This window comes from Bison bison, unplaced genomic scaffold, assembly GCF_000754665.1.
Source record: "Bison bison bison isolate TAMUID 2011002044 unplaced genomic scaffold, Bison_UMD1.0 scf7180017864370, whole genome shotgun sequence".
NCBI classification, from domain to species: Eukaryota; Metazoa; Chordata; class Mammalia; order Artiodactyla; family Bovidae; genus Bison; species Bison bison.
In genome coordinates this window covers 586,552-598,065 of record NW_011494942.1, presented here as the reverse complement: position 1 = coordinate 598,065, position 11,514 = coordinate 586,552, and positions in this window count along the sequence as shown.

The window sequence follows — 11,514 nt, the reverse complement described above, 5'->3', positions numbered from 1 at the left end:
GATAGTGGTTTAGTCACTAAGTCATGTTCAACTCTTGCAACTCCATGGACTGTAACCTGCCAGGCTCCTCATTCAATCCCTAAACCAGGGATTGAACCTGGGTCTCCTGCATTGCAGGTGGATACTTTACCAGCTGACCTACCTAGGAAGCCCATATATATATATATATATACATATAACATTTATATATTTATATTTATTATATATGTACAAAATCAAAAATTATTCAGTCATAGGAAAACAAGGAAATCCTGCCATTTCCACAACATGGATGAAACTTAAGAGCATTATACTAAGTGAAATAAGTCATACAGAGAAAGACATACTGTATGATCTCATCCGTATGTGGAAACAAACAAACAAAAAAACCCATCAAACTCAGAAAAAGAGATCAGATTTCTAGTTGCCAGAAGGGCAGGTGGAAGGCAGCTGGGTGGTGGAGGGCATCTTGTAGGAAAGTGCTCAAAAGGTACAAACTTCCAGTTCTAAAATAAATAAGCACTAGGGATGTAATGTACAACCTGACGCCTGATGATACACAGGAAAGTAATTACGAGAGTAAATCTTAAGAGTGCTCATCATAAGAAAAAAATACTTTTTTTATGCTTTTTCTATGTATTGTATCTATATGAGATGATGGATGCTAACTAAACCTATTGTGGCAATCATTTCATTATGAACGGAAGTCAAATCATTTAGCTGTACACCTCAAACTTACACAATTGTATATGTCAATAAAACTGGGGAAAGGAGAAGAAAAAAGGAAAATCCCAGGCTTCTTTACCATAAAATCTAAACTAGTATCAAGATATAAGGATCCTTCCTTGCTTTAATATTGTACAAATATAATTTTTCATAGTTGCTATCAATGTACTCATTATTTTAAGATTTTATTTACTTAACATCACAGAATCTAGATTTTTTCATGTCCTGACTTCATTTACATAGTTTTAAGAAGTAATGTGATATTCAGTTTGTTAGCATACCAGATTATTTAAACAAATCATCATAGTTTGGTCACTCACACTGTTGTTCACTGAAAGAGAAAATTCTTCATTTTTTTTTTTTAAGAATCCATATGAGTAGCATTTATGCCTTAAAAGATGTTTACTACGATTCAGTCTATGGGTCAAACATTAAATGAGAAAAGTCTTAATAGGAATGTGATACTTATCTCCCGATATTTTGCTCATTCATTCATTCATGGAGCAAGATGAAGCAGAAAGATGAAAGGATCTTGAGCCCTTGGCAGCCTCTTACTGCTGTCTGTCATCTTTGCTCTGAACTGCCTATCACATAAATCCCTACTTCCAAAACCACAGTAGTCAAGTTTCTGCCTCTTGTAGCTAGAAGCAATCCTAACTGATAGACCAGCGAAACATTTCTTTATGTCTGCACCGCCCTTCCTCCTTTGCTCCCACCTCTCTGCTTTCTGAGTAAGCCCTGCACATCCATTCTTGATCCTATCCCTGACCCCTGCTTCCTCTTAGATCCTGTTCATAATGTCTTTTCTTATCTGCACCCTTTATCTCTGCCTCCATTCTGGCCCTTTATATCTACTAATGAACTTGTTAGGAGCTCCTTTCCCTCTACCTAGCTCACCCCTGGGTTAACTCTCTCTTCCTCTCCCCTTCACCACCAGACTTCTTGACAGACTTGTCTACACCTACTCACTCCTCAGTCTTGTTAAGCTGACTTTCACCCCCATAGCTGTGGAACCAGCAATAAGCTCACCCACCAGCGACTTCCTAGTCAGCACATCACACGGCCTTTTCTCAGTCTCCATCCTTCTCCAGCTTTCTGAATGTGACAATTCTGATCACCTTTACCTTCTTATTTTAAACTTTTTTTCAAATAGAAATATATTAAGTTTTGGAGAAAATTAGTTCAAATGATTGAGAAAATGAATATGGAACTACACCGACCCATTTCCTTTCCTTTTCTAGATGCCACTAAAATATAATAAGAATTTTTTTTAAACACAGTCACCCTACTCTCCCAAAAAAGGAATCATCCAAAGGATAGAGAGAATGAGAAAAGAAATAATTTGTGGCGTCCATGAGACTGCTCAGGCTTCCATTTATGGGCGTGTAATTGACTAAGGGCCCCTGCTGCTGGGCTCTGAAAGTCACCTACAACCCGTAGTTGAGTTTGAGCCAATGTCATGCTTCCCCGGGGCTGCTCCCTACTGATGACTGAGTATGGCAAGGAACTGAGCCAAAACCATTCCAAGCAGACACCAGACTCTTCCAAAAGCCAACTATGGCTCAAGGACTCCTGCCTGCCTTGCTGAACACCCTTGCATTGCACCATGGTCTGGGGTGCTCCAACCAGCCTTATTCCCTCCTCTCCTTCATTCTCATCTCAGTCTCATGCTCTCTTGGCCTTTTCTGACTCCCTCCCCATATTCTCTCAAAAAGGCAGTTCTCTAATAAAACCCTTGCACACTTAATATCACCTTGAAATCTGCCTCTTGGGAGACCAGACTATTGCATAACTGCAAGTGAAAGATTTCAGCAAATATTTGGAAGATAACAAGCTGATGGAGGAGCAGGAGCTGATGTAAGCTGTGTGACCCATAAGCGCAGTGGAATGGAAAGGTGATAGGCATTGAGCCAATTCCACCAGCAGATCCAGAAACAATTGGGACTTGGAGATGCAACTTATTGCAGAAGGCGGGAAGAGGGGTGCAATGAGGGGGTAAAAACAGCTTCATCCCGTAAAAATCTGAATCCAGAGAGATCAGGCCACCATCTCCTCTCCCAAATCCTGCCCACGCTCCATAAATTAAGCCAGGCCCAAACTCCTGGTCCGCAGCAAGTGTGCAATTACAAATACGTGTTGTTTTATGCTGCTTGGTTTGTGGTAATCTGTTACACAACAATAGATAATTAAAGCACACAGAAAATATAAAACAAAACACACAGCAATTATTTAGAAAGGAAGCAAGTGCAAAGGCTGTGGATGGGGGAGGGATATGAGGAAGTATTATATATTTTAATATTAGTTGTTTAAAGCCATTTGAATAATTTTAGCAGGAACATTACATTGATGTAATCTTTTAAAGTAAAAACTTAAACGCATTAAAGGACCATTGATGTGGGGGTTAATACCTGAGATGGTCTGATACTGGAACAACCAGTCACAGCAGGGCCTGGGGGAAGATGAAAGTCAGGAGCAGAGCTAGCTGCTAATATACAGTGAGGAGGCTTGGAGGTGGCACTCTAAGCTTGATAAAGAGGCAAGAGTTGGAGATTCCTTTAAAAACTAGGAATAAAACCACCATATGACCCAGCAATCCCACTCCTAGGCACATACCCTGAGGAAACCAAAATTGAAAGAGACACATGTATCCCATTATTCATTGCGGCACTATTTACAATAGCTAGAACGTGGAAGCAACCTAGATGTCCATTGACAGATGAATGGATAAAGAAGTTGTGGTACATATACACAATGGAATATTACTCAGCCATAAAAGGAACGCATTTGAGTCAGTTCTAATGAGGTGGATGAACCTAGAACATATTATACTGAGTGAAGTCGGTCAGAAAGAGAAAGATAAATATCATATTCTAACACATATATAGGGAATCTAGAACAATGGTACTGAAGAATTTATTTACAGGGAAATAATGGAGAAACAGACAGAGAATAGACTTATGGACATGGGGAGAGGCGGGGAGAGGGTGAGATGTATGGAAAGAGTAACGTGGAAACTTAAATTACCATATGTAAAATAGATATGTATTGAGCAGACTTACAGGTGTAGGATTGGGACAGAAAATAACAATTGCTTTTCTCCTCAAAGGAACAGGAATACATTACTGGATTTACAGTTCAAACATGACTTTGTAATCTGACTTTTTAACACATTAACTTTCCTATGTCTCTCAAAGTATTTTGTGACTGCACAGTAACATTGCTTAAATGAATCATCATTTCTTTAAATCACTGCAATATTGCTGAATATTCAGGTTATTTCAAATGTGTAATGTAGAATTGACCATATTGAACATCTCCATTCTCATGGCATTTTTAGTCCATTCAATTATTTCCTTGGAAAATCCTCAATTCTAGGATCACTGGATTGAGGAACATATACATATGCCTAGATCGATATGCAGGTGACACCACGCTTACGGCAGAAAGTGAAGAACTAAAGAGCCTCTTGATGAAAGTGAAAGAGGAGAGTGAAAAAGTTGGCTTAAAGCTCAACATTCAGAAAACGAAGATCATGGCATCTGGTCCCATCACTTCATGGGAAAAAACAGTGGCTGACTTTATTTTTCTGGGCTCCGAAATCACTTCAGATGGTGATTGCAACCATGAAATTAAAAGACGCTTACTCCTTAGAAGGAAAGTTATGACCAACCTAGACAGCATATTAGAAAGCAGAGACATCACTTTGTCAAAGGTCCGTCTAGTCAAGGCTATGGTTTTTCCAGTAGTCATGTATGGATGTGAGAGTTGGACTATAAAGAAAGCTGAGTGCTGAAGAATTGATGCTTTTGAACTGTGGTGTTGGAGAAGAGTCTTGAGAGTCCCTTGGACCGCAAGGAGATCCAAATCCAACCAGTCCATCCTAAAGGAAATCAGTCCTGAATGTTCATTGGAATGACTAATGCTGAAGCTGAAATTCCTGTACTTTGGCCACCTGATGTGAAGAGCTGACTCATTTGAAAAGACCCTGATGCTGGGAAAGATTGAGGGCAGGAGGAGAAGGGGATGACAGAGGAAGAGTCGGACACAACTGAGCAACTGAACTGAGATGAGAATTACCATGTTGCTTTCCAAAAGGCTTAAACCATTTTAAATGCAGGAGTATATTTGTTTTACACTTATTTCTCCACCATTTGGTGTTTCCTTTAACTGACCTTTCTATTGACTAGTTTAGCAGAAGTAAAGTCATGCACAGGATTTTCTTTAATTTTCAGTATCTTTAAATTCAAGGTAGAAAGCCTCTCCCTTTATGTTTGATTGTCTCAGTCCCTGTATGGATTGCCTGTTCTCTGCGCCTGCGTGGATCATCTGTTCTCTGCTGCAGAGCTGGCTCCAAGAGTGCCTTTGATTCCTCCTCCTTCCTGGTAGGGATCCCACCATGCTATCCTGAGCCCACGGCTTTTTTCTTCCAGCAATCTCTCCCAGGGTTTCATTAATCACTCTGGAGCAATGTTTCTCAGAGAGTAGAACAAGGTCCCTTCTCCCAAAAAAGTCACTTGAGACACCTTCAAAGCGCACATTTCCTAGCCTGATGCCAAATGCACAGAAGCAGAAGTTCCCTGAATCTGCCTTTCAAGCAACTTCTCAGAAGTGATTCTGAGACTGACAACCACTGAGGTAGGACACCCAGATTTCTCTCTCCCGTTTCAGTGTTTTCCTTGCTCTGCACCAGTGCAGTTCAGTGGCCTCTGGGTCTCTCCAGCCTGATGTGGCCTCAGACTCACATCCTAATAGCACTGCTCGTCTGCAGCCTGGCTCTTCTCTCACAGGCACCCTCGGCAGATCGGCTCCCGCTGTATTCCCTTTTGATGAAAACAGAACCACCACTCTTCCAGTCTTGGGCCCCACGTGCACAGTTCAAAACTGACGGCCATTTCCAAACTATTCTTTGAAGGCGATTCCTCTTTGGATAAAGGCCTGGGAGACCCGAGGGTAATGACTGGCCTTCCTGTTTGTCTGCATGCCACATCATGTTCAGAAAGCATAACTCAGTGTGACAGATAGCAGCAGCAGGCAGACAGATGGGGTGGCTCTCTGTGCATCTCTAAGAGAGCCGCACCCTAGGAAGCGCTCTCTCAGTGGGCCTGCCAGCCCATCACCATGCCCGCCCAGGACAGGATGTGAGCAGAGGGGTGAGAGAAGAGGGCCACCTCCTCCACACAAAGCAGCTCGGAGCAAAACAGAGGTTTTCTTCACCCTCCAGGCCCTGATCTCTGTGTTTTAAGTGCATCTGAAGGCAGATCGGAGTCCAGGTTTTTGACGCAGCTCTAATGGGAAGAAGCTTTCTGCGAACGCTTCCCTCTCTGCTAGCGAAGTGCATTTATCTCCTACACTCTCCATAAAAAAGTAGTCTTGAAAATTAATAATTCAGGTGAAGATGCAATCAAATCAATGTGCCCTCACCCTGTGCTGTGTTTTCAGTTTTAAAAGAGGCCTGGGGAAGGTGATGCTTAACCTAAAATAATACATTGATATCTAGACCTTGAGTATCCACATCATAGGGAGAAGAGGGATCCAGGCAACCTTGCCTTTCACTACCAAAGCCGCACATTAGTGGGCTCAATCCATCCTAATGTCAGCTCTGCCTTCTAGTTCAGTGAAGGGATTCTTTGCCATAAAAGTCAGGTGCCTGAACATTTGTGAATAAATCAGTGTTCTCAACCTGTTTTCCCAAATCTACATTCTCAAAACATGTTCCACAGTCACAGGGCCATATACTATGACCCTCTTGGAGATTTAGAATGCATGTTAAAAGTTCTGAGAAACTGTCTAGTAAAGAACATTATTTAACTTTTTAATCCAATTTTTACCAAATTTCTTGAACTTTAACACATTTCCCCTAAATATTTCCAAGGAGCATTGCAGGCAACCAGTATCCTATAGTACACAATTTGATTACTTCTACATCTGCTTTTAAAAAATCAAATCCTGTTTCCTTGTGGATTTATTTCATTATCTCAGAAAGTTTTCTCTCCTTCCTTATATAGACTCTAGCTAGTATTTAAGTTTGAAATTTAATTTCTAAACCAAGGTCACAGTTTGCTAGGAGGCATTGCCTAAAATGCAAAGAATGCCATGTGAATTCTTTAGCCAAATGCAGCTTCTCTAGAAATAATAATGTGGTTCTAGGTCACTGCCTCTTTGTTCACTCATTCATCATTCATTCATTTGTTCACTCACTCACTTACTCCACTCATTTATTCCCTGAAGCACTGTGATAAGTTCTGCCAGTGTAAAGGGGGAAAATTCACTGGTGTTTGTGATGAGGCCTATGACAGATATAAAAAGAGAAAAGTCCTATTTCTTTCCCAACTGAGAAGGGGTGGTGGAAGCATGCAGTTCAAATAAAGGTCATGGCAAGGCTGACAGTGGAGATTAGGAATTTTGACTGCAAATGAGTGAGATGCTATTTCAATTAGCTTTTAAGCAAAAGAGGGGATGTGTTGGCTTATTACATTGGCAAGTCCAAGGGAGGTGCTAGCCTCAGGTCCGCTTGCCCCATCTGTCTCTCATCTCTGTTTTTCTCTCTGTAGCTTGAGTCACGGCCAGAAAAGACAGGCTTTTGCCAGGAGACAAGAAAAATAGCAGTTCTCAATTTATTCAGTCTTCCAGCAACATAATCATAAAAGCAAGGCCCCCTTCTCTCACTGTCTCTCTCTCTCTCTCTGTCTGTCTGTTAGCCTTGGAGAAGGATTCTCATGTGCCAGATCAGCCTTCACCCTCTATTTCCAGATCCGTCACTAGGACCAGGGCCCAGGTGCTCATCAGCCTCTAGTTCTGAGTTCATCTCAAGGCCCACAGGAACCCCAGGGCCACCCTGGAGGTGGCCCACAGCTGACCACATCTCTGTTTTCACACCATACAGGCAGTGACGAAATTTCTAATCAAGCAACAAAGAGGTTGCACAAAGTTTCAGAGTATAACTTTCAGGGGTCACCTTTTAAAATTTTGTTTGTTTTGTTTTTCGTCTCAAGTAGCAAGGGTGGATCACTCACAGACATCATTCTATATTTTTTCTTTTCTTATACATTTTTTTTTTCCTTCCTCTGCCCTTACATTCACCTTTCTTCTGAGGAAAAGGTTAACACCACTGCTTTTAAGAGGAAGAAGTACAAGTTATAGTACTAATGGGTATGTGTTCAAAAGTCACAAAATCTTGCCTATTCTACCGGAGGTGTTTTGTTTTGTTTTATTTTGTTTTTTCTACTTTGCTGACTTCTTCCAACTCCAGTGTCTTAGTATGACATTAAGTGCTGTTGAGTTAATCTAGTAAGACATGGAGAAAAACAGCATCCATGATCTTCTAAAATTACTCGCTTCCACCAAAAAAGAAAACACTTAAACCAATTGCTACTTAAAAGGAAAAAATCTTCAGCATTACAACCAACTGAGCAGTTTTGCGCACATGCACTCACACACAGACAATAGTATTTGCATGCATGTTACACCAGGTTTCTTTAACAATGCATCACAATTCTTAGGCTTCACCCTGAGTTCTTAGTAAAGATTCTTGAACTTTGTCTTCTCTAGCAATTCTAGAATTTCCATCTTGGAGTTTCACGAATTATGCTGTGGGGACTCCATGCATCAAAATTATATAAGGTGCTTGTTAAAACGCAGACTCCGGGCCCCAGTCTATACCAATAGATTCACAATCTTTTTAGATAGTGTACCAGGGACCTTTGTTTTTAAAACTTCCCAAATGTACTTCTGTAACCCCACATTATGAGAAGTTCTGTTCTAGAATTCTGGAGAGCTTTACTAGGATTTCTGAGTTGTAGTGTCAGATATTTTTATATCTCGAAGGTAGAATTAAAATTCTTATGAATTTCATGAACTTTAGTTTGTCAGCAAAATATAATTAGCAATCCTTGTGGGTCATGCTCTTTTGAAGTTCTGTGACAAAAGTAACTATGAGCAGAGTTATATGACACAGAAGTCCTTCAGATTTAAAAATATTCACTCTAAATAGGTCACGTATTAATGAACAGGATAGGTAAATTCCATTGTAACAAACTTTCATGATTACAGCAAACAATTCCACAAGATTTGGTTATAATAGGTACATTGCAAAAACTAATGCAATGATTAAGATTCAACTGAAATTAATTAGAGATAGAAACATTCTATGAAAACTCGTTATAGCTGTGAGTTTTCTTCCAAATAAACAATTGCATCTCTTCACAAACAGGATTGTATTTCCAATCCAAGACAAGCAATAAGAAATCAATGTACCCAATCCAACTCCTTCCACCACCAATACATAAGTGCTAACCACAGAATCTTTGTGCTTCAAAGCTAGAAGAGACTTTGGGACTGTGAACTCCAACCCCTTCTCCTACAGATGAGGAAACCAAAGACCAAGTCACACTAGTAATGACAGTCAGGATATCCTGACTGCCCAAGACTTCTCCTACTGGAATGTAAGAAGTCCCAAGGATATCCAAGCAGCGAATCAAATGACTCTTCAGGGGTGGGTGGGAACAGCCATTCATTTTACATAACAGATGTGCTTTGAAGTAAAAAAAAAAGAAAAAGCCACATAAAACATAAGACTTGAAACAAATGCCACTTGGCCACCTTGAGTTATTCATTTCTTCTCTCCTTAATTCAGCCTATATGGTGGAAACCTTTGAAAAATCCAGTGCTACCCCAACTCCCTTACCAAAATCTGGCAAATTAAAAGAGAGGAAATGTGATCTCAAAGTCATCAGTTCATTCATGTTTGCTAAGTCGTTTCAGTCATTCTGACTCTGTGTGACTCTGTAGACTGTAGCCCATCAGGCTCCTCTGTCCATGGGATTTCCCAGGCAAGAATACTGGAGTGGGTTGCCATGCCCTCCTCCAAGGGATCTTCCCAACCCAGGGATCAAACCCACATCTCTTACGTCTTTGGGACTGTGAACTCCAACCCCTGCGTTGGCAGGCAGGTTCTTTACCACTAGTGCCTCCTGGGAAGCCCCAGACATGAGCATACTTTGTACTTACCAGATAGATCCATAATGGTTGAGAATTAATCAAGCAAGTCTGTTAACTTCATCTCAGATTATCTACTAAACATCTACTATAGATTTGTGCTTGGGTTTCATTTATTCATTCTGTTATTCAACAGATATATACTGAGCAGCACCTACTAGGAGCTAGAAACTATGACATGTCCTAACAATACTAAGATGAATAGTCAGGGGGAAGCAAAACTAAAGCAGTAAGTGTTATCGTTGTTGTTGTTTAGTCACTAAGTCATGTCTGACTCTTTTGTGACCCCATGGACGGTAGTTCACCAGGTTCTCTGTCCATGGGATTTCCCAGGCAAGCATGTTGGAGTGGGTCGCCATTTCCCTTCTCCAAGGGATCTTACAGAGTGTTATATCATGGGCTATAAGATCAAGTGCTATGGGTACAACTACTCAGCTAAGTTGGGTTCAAGAAGGTGTTATGGTAGAAATGACTTTGGGCTGAATTTTGAAGGACAGCCAGAAGTTTACCTAATAGAATATGGAAAAGGAAGAGAAAATCATTCCAGGTAAATGAATAGCATATACAGTAGTATGAAAGGGTGAGGAGACCAGGTAAGCAGTAAAAGAGAGGGGCCCAAAATTATACACAGAAGCTTTGTTTTTTCATGCCATCCAGCACAATGTGGCCAAAGCCAAAAGATTTTTTTTTAATCTACCTTCCTCAGGCAAGAGACTCACAAGAGATGCAGATTAGTGACTTAGCCACTCTGATCTTGAGAGTTAGCTTCAAGTCAGAAAGAATTCCATTCTTTTATTTCCTGTCCGTAGTCTTAGACATCTTCCCAGCTCTCAAAATCTCAAAGTTTCAGAGTCCAAACAGAGCCCTAGGAAAGAGGAAAGGTCAAGGGTTCTAATGATGAAATTATATAGGGAAAATTTTACATCATGGCAGTTAACCATAAAACATCTCCTTTCCAAGTCCTTGGTTTGCAGATCATACACTTAATTTTCTTTATTGGCAAGATAAAGTAGGTGATAGACATGAGTTCAAACACGTTTCTACCACTTAAGAGATGTGTGACTTCAAGGAAGTAACATCACCTCTCAGGACATCATTTTGCTCGTTGCAAACACCCTTCCAGCTTATGGTGAAACTTAGACATGATGTGAGGAAGAGAGCCTGTCACAGGGTCTAGCCTATCCTGGGCCTCCCACTGGGGCAGCTTCTGTTCATTATTATAGCAGTTTCATTCATTCAGCAAATCTTTACTGAGGAATTACCATGTAGAAACCAGAAATATAAAATAAACCCAAACTGGACTTCACAATCTATAGTGAAGATAGAGAACACACTCAAATGCCTGTACTATAAGGAGAAAAGTGGTTACTACTGAGAGAAATACAGAGACATTACTGGGGATGTTGGGAGGACACAGATTAACTATAGGATGAGAGAGTTGGTGGGAGAAAAGGGGAACGGATTTGGGGGCTGAGAATCAAAGACAGGAGGAGGAGGAGCGTCTGAGCTCGGCACTTCTCCCGCTTCTGAGGTGGACAGAGCTGGTATGGACTATCAGTGTGCCCCTCTCACGGATGAAATGAGAGGTTCTCCCTGGACTTCACACACAGTTACAGCAGAGCCAGGAGAATTCAGAACTCCGTCCTCTTCCCTTATCCAAAGCATTCACCATTTCCACATGCTGCCTCCCGTACCTAGGGCCACTTGCAGACGGACAGGATGGGCCAGGGAACAGAGCAGAAAGGAGGTGATGGAGTCCCTCCGGCCACTGTCGCGAGTCGAGGGAGTGCGAGACTCAGCGGCGGGGCGCCATCC